We start from the raw sequence: 12,245 nt of genomic DNA, 5'->3' as shown, positions 1-12,245 counted from the left end.
GTAAACATTTACAATTTTCTCTTAAAACTGTTTATTTAAGCTCATTAATGACATTAACAGGTAAGGAGCAAAGACAGTGCCTTTATCATCTAAGGTGAAAACTCATTAGCATATCATTAGCATGTGGCAAAGTTTACATTTTCCTCTTAGAAGCACATGGCTTGGATGGGCATTCAGCACCCCATCAATCTGTTGGAAAACTGTACATACATATGTACATTTGTGTACTTAATATTTCCGAACTATCCTTTCCTAACTCTTACAGAAGTCCCATTCACATTGACTTTGGAAGAAAGGCTGCTTCCTTAAATCCCTCAGTTAAGGACATACAATGAAATGCCTCGTTAAGAACCTTAATTTAAAGCAGCACACAGTTCTGTATGTCAGAGGTAATAATTACCTTCTTTAATGAGCCTGACTTTTCCCTGTGATGAGTAAGCCTCTCTGCCTTGTTTATACTAAGTCTGGATTTATTTCTGGCTTTCTTCAAGTGCTCTTATTTTTAAAAAATTAACATTATGTCTGTCTTCCTGGGGTCAAATTCTGCCTACTCTATACTCAAACCATGTGCTGTTCAAGCACTGTTTAAACCAATTACCTATATATTCCAAGGACATGCGGGGGGGCCTATGGAAGTCGTATAATCTATACCCCAGCTTCCAAGCAGAATTACAGATAAACTATGTTAGGTTGACAAGGGTCCACCCTATGGCTTTAAATAATTTCCACGTGAACTATATATATTCAAAATATTCCAACAATTTTAAGCAATAAAATTGAAAAGCTCTTGAACAAATTGATTTTAGAGATATCTATTATAACCTTAAGAATTTAAAATACATTTTTACAGTCTGGGGAGGATTTGAAGAGAGATGTCCAAGCGTATGGGGCATTATCTGACAATGTGCCTTGATTTTAATATTAAGCATTTCTTAATTTTCTCAATACAGTTCGATGGCTCCCCATCTTATCAGCTAACCCTAATATTCTGCTCAAATTGTATGTGTGCAGTTGAAACACAATAACAGTCAGTGTTTTGGGCTTATTTTTAGTTTTTAGATGTTGAATGTAACTCAGATAATATAATCCCTTCAGTTTACAGATAAGAAACAAAGAGACATTAAATAATTTGTCTTAAGTCATGGAATACATATGCGGCAGGAGCAGAACATGAACCCAGATATTTCATATTTGGTGTTTTTATCCAAAACTTTCCCATCCATTAAAATCTGTCCTTTGTTTCTGGGAAAAAGAGAGCCATTGATTCGTTCTAGTGTTTTTGTGAGATGCATATTACCAGGTCAAACTCACCTAAAAGAAAAGTTTAATATCTTCCAATTTGAAACTAGGAGCTGGGGCCATTCATTCCTTATTCCTTCTACCGGAGTTCCCCATCAGACCCAGATTCACAGAGTTTGAGAGCTGGAAAGAACGTGGGAGAGCAGGCAAATGGACATGTTATAGAATGTAAGTCAATTTTATTGTGAGTCCTACCTAACCTTGAGCAACATGGAGAAAACCAAGGCACTGGCATGCCCATATCACACAGCAAGTCACAGGGAGTCTAGACTAGCAACACTGCTACTGATCCTCAGCCAGCTGTTTTTGTATTCCAAATCAGACTTCTTAGATGGGGGCCTGGCATTTTATTTATCAGTATACATTTGGCAAACGAAAATAAAATTGCAAAACTGGACAATAATTTGCATTCCAGTGACCCTAATCCATTAGCCTGTGTAGCTGGATGCAGAAGACGTCGATTTGGGCTTATCTTCCTTTTGTCCTTTGGCTGTTCTTTACAGTCGACCGTATAGAAGTTTCTACATGCAAAGAAAGTTTGTTCTTTAAGCTTCATGAATTGACACCATCTATTCCAAACTTTTCCCTGGTTCTGTCATGTAAGTGTAATAATTAATTTGCAAAAAAGCATGGGTCTTTTAATTGTATTTTTCTACTACTAGAAGTTGAAACAATATTTCTAAATTTCTTGGAGCTGTAGTCTTTATTTTAAACTTTAAAAATCAATACAAAATTAGGACTATTCTATCTCAAAAGCATCTCATTTTCAAATCTACCGACTTCAATTTCCAAGGTCAAATTAAATGTGAAGTGAAAATCTAATGGAAGTGGTCCTCTTTAGAGTTGATACTAGTCCCCAGTATCAACTGTGGATCACTGCTATAACAGCATATTAGGGTTTATGAACTCTGCCTAGAGGAGAAGAATGTTAAGAGTTAGGACTTTATGAAGCCTCCAAATCATAGGGCATCTGGGTGGCTCATTCGGTTAAGCTTCCGAGTCTTGATTTCAACTCAGGTCATGATCTCACCATTCATGGAATCAAGCCCCACGTCAGGTTCTGAGCTGACAGTGCATAGCCTTCTTGAGATTTTCTCTCTCCCTCTCTGTCTGCCCACACACTTCTAAATAAATAAATAAATAAATAAATAAATAAATAAATAAATAAATTTTTAAAACTCTGTCATGTTGGAGTAATGAGATGAACTCCAAATGCAACTAACATTAGAAATGTCCTATTGTGCAATATCTCTGGTTCTATTAGCATACCATTTGGGCTTCTTAGCAAATTAAGTAACAAAATTAGCAGAATAATAAACATTGAGTTGGACCATTACTGGATGGCAAAAGGAAAGAGCTCTTTCAAATTTTAGGAGTTAGTATCTAATTCAAGTATCAGCATCTGACTGACTTTCAACTCTGTTGTTTTTTGTTTGTTCGTTTATCATTCGGTTCCTGACCAGTGGAAGAACAAATGAAATGATATGAAATAATGCAGACATGGAGGTAATACAACCATGGTTGAAATCCAATGTTGTTGCTTCTAGTTACAACACCCAAGGTTACAGTACCTTTTGAAACTTTTCTAAGCCTTAGTTTCCTCATAAAGTGGAGATAAGTACTTAATCTGCAAGATTGTTGTGAAAAACAAATTAGCAATTGATATGAAAGGGGCAAACACAGTACTTGGCATGTGGTAGAAATGGTTTCAGTAAGCCATGGCACAAGATGAATTTTAAGAGTGCTAATATCAATAATCTAAGTAATTGAAATGTGTATGGCGACCTTGGCTCTTCCAATAGCAGGATGTTTGTATGTCTAAAGCAAAAAGTCAAGCCTGATAATTTTGTTTGGAAGGTAGCAAAACCATGCTATATAAATTCCTGCCAAGATTTTCATAGGAGTTTTCAGCCTGTTTATCTGAGATGATATCTAGTTGATAATTTGGGTTACAGATTAAAATCAAGGTTAAGATTAAAATATTAAAATTAAGATTGAAACATACACCAAAGTGCAGTCCTAATCACCAAATTGGAATCATGCCACATCAACAAGTGCCTGAAATATGCATTGTAACACCTGATTCCAGCTCAGCATAGCCTTGCCTCTGGATCTCCCAAAGGATTAGGAATTGATGCCAAAGAAATTATTAGATAATCCCAAGGAGCTGGTCTTGCATAAAGAATGGTGATCATCAATATTCAAATGTGATTCTCTAGTTTCTACTATATATATTATATATGTATATGTATATGCATATGTGTGTATATGTATATGTGTATATATATGTATATGTGTGTGTGTATATATATATATATTCTACCAGAGAAATAGAAACAATAACATAAATTAAAAACACAATATATAAAGACCTCAGTATTTATTAAAACAACAATAAATTTTCTAAAACTTTAGCCATAGCACTTGACATCTGACAGAGGCTGTGCCCATAAGTAGTTACTTTAGAAGCTTTTAATTCCTTTTGACAACCAGTAAAATTCATTAACTTTTACGTTCTGCAACTTATTTATTTATTTATTTATTTATTTATTTATTTATTTAATTTTTTAACATTTATTCATTCCTGAGAGACAGAGAGAGACAGAGCGTGAGTGGAGGAAGAGTAGATAGAGAAGGAGACACAGAATCTGAAGCAGGCTCCAGGCTCTGAGATGTCAGCACAGAGCCTGACGTGGGGTTCAAACTCATGGACCACGAGATTATGACCCCAGCTGATGTGGGACTCTCAACCGACTGAGCCACACAGACGCCCCCGCAACTAATTTAATTAGAGCGTCCAACATCTTTAGAAAGTGCAGGCTGGAAAGAACTAGCATATCCATTCTCTTGAATTCATTCACATACTCAATCTACTTTCTGGAATTTGATAATGTTACCTTCAAGTTTATATGAAAGCTGAAAGACCACCAGTGGTCAAGTCTATTTGGAGGAAGAACATAGGGACTGATTTGTCTTATGTGATACAAGATGTTTCAGAAGAAGGAGAAAGAGGAAGAAATGGGAAGAAGAGAAAAAAAGTTTTAAAAAGCTCATGAAACTATGACAATGTGTATTGGCTCAGGGCTAGGGAAATAGACCAAAGTAACAAAACAAAGCCCAGGAATATCTCTACTGAATAAATGGGTAGATTCTGATAGAAAACAAAATCTTCCAAATCTATAGGAAAAATCCAGTAGAAACATTTCAACCTCTCTAGTTGTAAGTGAAATGAAAAATAAAAATAACAATGATCTACCTTTCATACTCAATATTAACAGTTATTTTAAAGTGTTAGAAAAAATGTAGGGGAGCCTAGGTCGCTCAGTCAGTTGAGTGTCCAACTGTTAATTTTGGCTTAGGTCATGATGCCAAGGTTGTGAGATCAAGCCCCATGATGGGTTCTGTGCTATGTGTGGAGTCTGCTTAAGATTCTCTTTCTTCCTCTGCTCCTCTCCCCTGCTCATGCATTCTCTCTCTCTTTCTCTCTCTCTCTCAAATAAAAAAATAAATAAAAATTTAAAAATTAGAAATAAATAAAAATAATAAAATGTTAGGAAAAATGTGGAGAATTTGGAAATATCTAGGAATGTTGCAGACGGCCTACAACCAAGACTTCCACACCTGGGGAACTTTGCCCATGTGGACCTAAGAAAACATATGTAAGAACATTCACTGCCTTATTGGCTAAAATTAGAGAAAAGGATTGAGGTTGCCTGGGCTTCAGTACTCAACACATCTGTGAATTGGGGCAAGTTACTAACCTCTCTATGCTGTAGTTTCCTCACGAGTAGAACGACCTTATAGAGTCATTGTGAAAATTGACGTGATACACAGTAAGCATTAAAAAAAAAAAAAAAAGTCTCCTACATGTGTATTGGCTCAGGGCTAGAGAAATAGACCTATTTCCTATATTCTATCATTCTTATTAATAGAAGAATAGAATAGGAGTCTATTATTTTTAATTATTGAATTTATTTAACCTACCCTTGTTACTTACCCAAATTTTTACCAGTTTACCCAAATAACATGATAGAAAGCGATATTTATACCTCAGAACTTCATTACTCCATGCTCCCCTGGGTCACATGGAAATCACTGGTCTTGTAGTCTTCAACCACTGCTTCAGCTACAGAAAACTTTAACAAAAGCTTAAGCAAAAGCAGGTAACAGAGTCTAGGACCGACCTCATCTTTCAGAAGTGAGCATGACATGGTTAATCGACATCAGGTTCCCCCAGATAGCAAGGGCAACTGCAAATAACTACGATTAAAGAGAGCCAGATGTGCCTAATCCTAAACCTAAGAACTGGAGAGATTAGAGGATAGTCTTCGCTTTTTTGAAAGGAAGAACTGTGACTTTGCAAATACTAGTAGGTAGTTCTCTTACTGAATTTACAATATAATTTGGTTTGCACAACGCACACACACACATGTACAATTTGCCAAAAACTTTTAGAAAATGTGCCATTCAATGGAGAGGTGAGGTTTTTTGTTTGTTTGTTTGTTTGTTTTGGTACTTTAGACTGTTTCTTTTAGAATTACATAAAAATGATGGAAAAATGTTAAATATTAAAAACACTGATACACAGAGAATAAAAAAATAAAAGCTTCTTCTAACCCCTAACCTCTTAAACTTCACTCTGATGATTTCATTCCTTGACATTCCACACACACACACACACACACACACACACACACACACCAGATATGCTCTTTTAAGTACACATAGGACTGGAATATTCATTATATATGTATAGGGCCAATTTGTTTTCTTCATTCCTTATTTTTTAACAGCATATTCGCTATTATTTTGTATAGAGTTTGCACATCTAAAAGATAGGATTCTAAATCTTTATCCATTGGATTATCTGTATCCATTATCCAATATCATTTATTAAATGATTTTTGCACTGTTTAAAATGCTGTTTTCAGTGAAGCGTCCGACTTTGGCTCAGGTCATGATCTCACAGCTCATGGGTTTGAGCCCCATGTTAGGTTCTGTGCTGACAGCTCAGCGCCTGGAGCCTGCTTCAGATTCTGTGTCTCCTCTCTCTGCCCCTCCCCCACTCACACTCTGTCTGTCTGTCTGTCTCTCTCTCAAAAGTAAATAAACATTAAAAAAAATTAAGTGCTGCTTTCATAGTCAAAGTATCCTTCCGGAATCTGGTCTGTTCTATTGATCTATTATTCCATTTCCATACAAAAAACACATAATTTTGTTTACTGTAGTTTTATATTATATATTGATATCTGTAGAAAAAACTCTGCCTCATTCCTCTTTTAAAATTTTTCTTGCCTAGTCCTATGCTTCCTTTCCTCTGTATAATCTTTATAATTTACTTATAAAGTTCCATAAAGTATATTTTGAAGATTTAGATTGGTATTTCTTTAAATGTATTGACTTATTTGTAAAAATGGGATATTTTCAACCCAAGATATAAGAAAAAAAAGTAAGTTAGAAAAAATATACCTTTCTTGAATATTGAATGTCAAGGACAGAGAATTTTCTAAAGATAGATAAGTGAAGGTACTCATTTTTATTGTGAAATAAGGAAAGGATAAAGTGAAAAATAAAGGCACAAACAATATAATGCATTGCAGTTTAGCAGATTTGATTTCAAGGCAAGTCTCTTTTAGCCTGTCTGGACCAAAATGTTCTCATCTATTAAATAAGCAAGTTGGATAGGATGAGGTCTAAGGCCTTTTCCAGCTCTATACTCTATGATGCTCCTACTCTACACAGAACGAAATCATGAACCAAAACCCAAGGAGATAAATAGAAATGCAGACAAACTTTGTGTTGGCTATTCTTAGACATTGTTCTGGGAGGAGAATAAATGCATTGCCCTCCATACATTGGTGGATTGGTCAGCCAACATAAAGGAAGGTGTTATTAATCTGATAGTTCACTGGAGAATATTGAGGCTTAGAGTGATTAAATAAATTTTCCAAGATCACACAGCTAGCAAAGACAGAATGTCATTTCAGTATTAGATGTGTGATTCCAAGACTGATTTTCTTTCCATCTGTGGAGCAATCCTGGGTGCTTGGTGAATAATTGAACAAATGGATGGATGGATGGATGGTTGGTTGGATGGATGGATGGATGGATGGATAAAATAATCACATTTCAACTATGTGTTTCCTCATTTCAAAGTAGAGGAATAGACATTTGCTAAAAAAGAGTCGACCTTATTTTAGAATTTACTTTTTCCTCACCACCGCAAGTAGCTTTCAAAGGAATTACTTTTTAAAAAAGCAGTGATAAGAATGGACCTAAGCTGACTTAAACTTTCTAATTCATAAAGACAATGAAAGAAGTCATTTTGTACACCATCGTGTCACAGAATTTGATCAATGCGTGTTATCAGTATTTTCTTTTTTCCTAATTAGTCTCTATCTTATTTATAATAACACTGTGAATGGTAGCATTTGAAGAATTATTTCTGCAAAATCAATGTAGAAGAAAGAAATATATTAATGGAAATATTTTCTAATTATTGTGTCTCATATACCAAGTATTATTCTAAGACTTTATGTATACGAGGTCATTTAATCCTCATGAAAAAACTTAAAAACTCTATTTACTCTTACTTTGTAGATGGCAAAAACTTACTGAGACATGGAGAGAAGGTAGATAAAGTAGTTTGCCCTCAACCACACACCTAGATAGCAACAGTATGTGTATTTAAATGTGAAGTCACTGAACTGTCTTTCACCAAGTAAAGATAATGGGCTTTGGGGTCATAATAACAATGAGAAGAGGAAAGAGAAGAATATGTCACAGTTATAGTGCATACTGGATACTGAGTACTCTTACACTCCTTAAATATATTAACTCATAACAGCTCTATGAAGTTCAAATCTATGTTCTTTACATGTGTGTGATTTGGGGGCAAAATAATTAACACATATCTGATCTTCAGGCTATCGACAGGGATGGTAATATACAACACAGAATCTGTGTAAGGTTTAAATGAGAAAATTTATTTGAATGCATCCAGCTTATAAGTGGTCAAAAAGTGTTTGTAGTTTTTACCTTTTTATATACAATATTTTCCATGTGATTTCAGAAATTTTCAGTGTTCTCATGTCAAAAAGGAACTTCGTGGGTCTGAATATTTAAGAACACCATAGGGTTCAGGTTCATCATTCAAACCAACAAAATCCAATCTTTAAACTCACATTTACCTCCTTCTTAGCGGTTTTTACAGTCTCTCCAACACACGAAGATAAAAACACCCTGGAAGTTCCTTTCCCAAACGCAAAACTACTTATAAATTGAAATGAAAGTGAGAAAATGAGGGTTATGTGACATTTACACCAATATAATCATTAACTGATGTGAATTAGGCTCATGGTGGACCAGGAGACCTAGAATTTCAGAGCTGTAAGAAATGTTACTTACCTTGTACAACAGCTGCATTTTGCAGATGAGAACATTAAATCTCAAAGAGATAAAGCAAGTTGCTCTGTGTCACAGTGTAGCTTGGGTGGCTTGCCGAGTATCACATATCTGGTCCCGTCTCCTGCAAGCATTAAATGTGTTGACAAGTTTATTGCCTTCTCAGCAACTACTTGGATGTGAACTGTACGAAGCTAGTTTAATGTCATCGTACCACGCCCTCCAGACCAATGAGGCTATCCGCTGAGTAATGAGATGGGTGTCATTGCCAAGGATGGACGTTTCTTGGCCTAGAGTTGTACTCAAGTGTAGCTTTGTCAGTTGGTGGGCTATCAGATGGTGAGTAGATATAATATGAAGTGTTTCCCTGTACTGTGTGAAAGAACTGAGTACAGCAGAGTCTTACTACCTCTATCCAGAAGGAGGTAGACTTGTTAAAAGCTAATCGTTCCCAGTCACAACCACTAAGACATTTTTTTTTCAATTATCTTTTCTTCTACTAGTCCATGATTTGGAAGAACCTGTGGACCAAACGACATAAATGAATGAATCTTTCCCATTGCTCTGTGATCCATCCATATAACAGCTCACAGCCCCATTTCAACTGTTGTCCTCTTGAGAAGTTTAGAAAGCACAGATTGGAATCCCTGGTCTTTGGAATACTTTAGGTTAAAAATGAGGTCTAATGTTCAAAGATATTTTACTCAATTTATAATACACATTCATGGAAGCTAAAATAAGTTAAAAATCACACTGTGAAGAATTTAATATTTTTTTTTTGGGTCTTAACAAGGTTTTGACGAATAATTAATTATTTCCCATTGATTGTAAGAAAGACTGAAGTTGACGAATTTGGTTGGCCCTTGCCCCAAATTTGTAGGTACGAGGCAGAGCTGGCTTTTTGGGGTATGTCCTTTAGGTACAAGGAGAATCTGGATTGATGGAGTTTAGAGAGAAGGAAAAAACAACAATAAATGTGTGTCAATTATGTGTAGTGAGAACTTCATAAATATTATTTCATTTAATACACACTGAAACTTTCCAAGTAGGTATCATAACCTTTATATTAACCATGACCTAATACAGTGAGAGACTTTAAAAAACATTCTCAAGGTATAGAAGAGCGTGCATAGCATGCTGCTGTTTATATTTGTAACTATTAAAACTGGAAGCATCAGCGAATGTTTGCTTAGACTAAAAGTGGAAAGATAAACCAGAATTTTTTGAGGACACCTGAGAAGTTGAGAGGTAGAGAGAACAGGGACAGAAAGAAGACCTTTTGGAAGATTCCTTGCTTTGTAGAATTTTTTTTGGAACCATGCAAACAGTTTATTCCATCATAAACCAAAATTAAATGTTACAAAGAGATCCGTTATCTAAAGCCAAATGAAAGTAATGAATGTGAATACACATCAAGTTGATACAATTAGGAAAAGTGGAAAAAAAACTTTTTTAATTTTTTAACATTTATTTTTGAGAGAGAGAAAGAGACAAAGCATGAGCTGGAGAGGGGCGGAGAGAGAGGGAGACAAAGAATCTGAAATAAGCTTCAGGCTCTGAGCTGTCAGCACAGAGCCTGATGCGGGACTCAAACTCACAAACCGTGAGATCATGACCTGAGCTGAAGTCAGAGGCTTAACTTACTGAGCCACCCAGGTGTCCCAAAGTGGAAAAATTTTAAGTGACTTTAATAAACACTAATATGACTGTAGGCTTTGGTAGAGGAGGCCCTACAGACAAAAATAATTATGAAATAAATTTTATTTTCATTAATCATACCATGGGTGGCAGTTTTGGTGGTGCTGTTCTAAGGCTATGCTGCAGGAATTATGTCATAAAGCAAATCAGTGTTTATGTTGTCATTTGTGAGTACTGGATTTCCATTCAGAGGTGGAGATGTATTATTGATGAAGAAAAGTAAAATTCCTGAGGAGTCTTAAATATGATTTGGAAATATCAGTTTGAGCTTAGTGAGCATTTTACCATTTTTTAATCTAGTGCTAGCCACAAAAATGCCTAGAAACCATTACCAACATCCTAGCAATAAGTACCATTACTGAATCGTAACACTATTTCACACTAAAAGAAACCAATTCTTTTTGGAGAAATGGACTGATGTCAAGCCAGGGGAAAAAAATGTACAAAATGAATCTGAAACATACTGTCATACCAGAAAGCTGGAAAGTAATCAAAGACTCTAAGGTTGTATCAAAAGGACTCAGAAGCTAACTTGAAGAGATTCCCACACTAGCCAAAGATGGGCAGTTGAGATATCCAGAAGATAATAAATGCGATCTGGTTGCAATGATTTAATGTGTTGTAACACATCAAATATCTTTAAATCAATGAGTTCATGGTGACAAAAAAAAAAAAAAAAACCTAATTGCTTACTTTTGAAGGATGATAAAGAACCAACTCATTTTCTTGAAAACTAGTAAAGAGGAAGAACCAAGTGTTAATCCTGCCTTCCTATACAAACGCATTTTTTAGTTTTAAAACAGTTAACAATGTGAAAAGAATAAATTCATTTTTAAATATTTCAATCAAATACAGGAATATTTCACATATAAACTAAAATTTACACATACCAAACAAAAGTATCACACGATCCAATTGGCATTCTATTTCAGTGTTTTAAAATTTAAGAACAAATAGGGGTGCCTGGGTGGCTCAGTCGGTTGAGCATCCGACTTCCGCTCACGTCATGATCTTGTGGTTTGTGAGTTCAAGCCCTGCGTTGGGCTCTGTCCTGACAGCTCAGAGCCTGGAGCCTGTCTCTCTACCCCTCCCCCACTCGCATTCTGTCTCTCTCTCCTTCAAAAATAAATAAACATTAATTTCTTTTTTAATTTAAGAACAAATAACTTCAAGTGGTCACACAAAATGAGCACTTGAGGATTGAGGTAACTGACATCCCGTGTGTGTATTCCTCTTTAAAATGACCGTGATATCATTATTGATTTCATTTTTAATGTTTACTTATTTATTTTGAGAGAGAGAAAGAGAATTGTGGGGGAGGGACAGAGAGGGGGAGAGAGAGGATCCCAAGCAAGCTTTGCGCTGTCAGCATGGAGCCCAGCATGGGGCTCGAACCCACGAACCGTGAGATCATGACCTGAGCTTAAATCAAGAGTCTGCCACTGAACTGAAGGAGCCACCAGGTGCCCCTCATTATTGATTTCTAATTAATACAGGACTATGCAGCCCCACAGGGATTGGAGACACAGACCACACCCAAACCAAGCTGTAATGAATCCAAATCCTCATGTACTTATCTTGAAATGAAAACACTTCACAGTGAAAACACTTCATGGAGTACCGAGTGTCAAAGTTAACTGTGAAACTGGACTTCTCTGAACTAATCTCCGTGTAGAAGAAACTGTTGATTAAAGGATAAGTCATAAAAATGTGTTAATTTGAAGCTTACATATATGTCATTAAAAGTCAACAGTAACCACAGCAATTGTTTAGAACTGAGTCCAACTGATTTTTTTCCAGACACATTATTTATAATTGGCAGCCTTCATAATAATAAAAAAAAA

This window comes from Lynx rufus, unplaced genomic scaffold, assembly GCF_022079265.1.
Source record: "Lynx rufus isolate CCGP_SWC_20201006 ecotype Redwood Valley unplaced genomic scaffold, mLynRuf1.p SCAF_6, whole genome shotgun sequence".
Taxonomy (NCBI): domain Eukaryota; kingdom Metazoa; phylum Chordata; class Mammalia; order Carnivora; family Felidae; genus Lynx; species Lynx rufus.
This window is presented reverse-complemented; position numbering follows the sequence as displayed.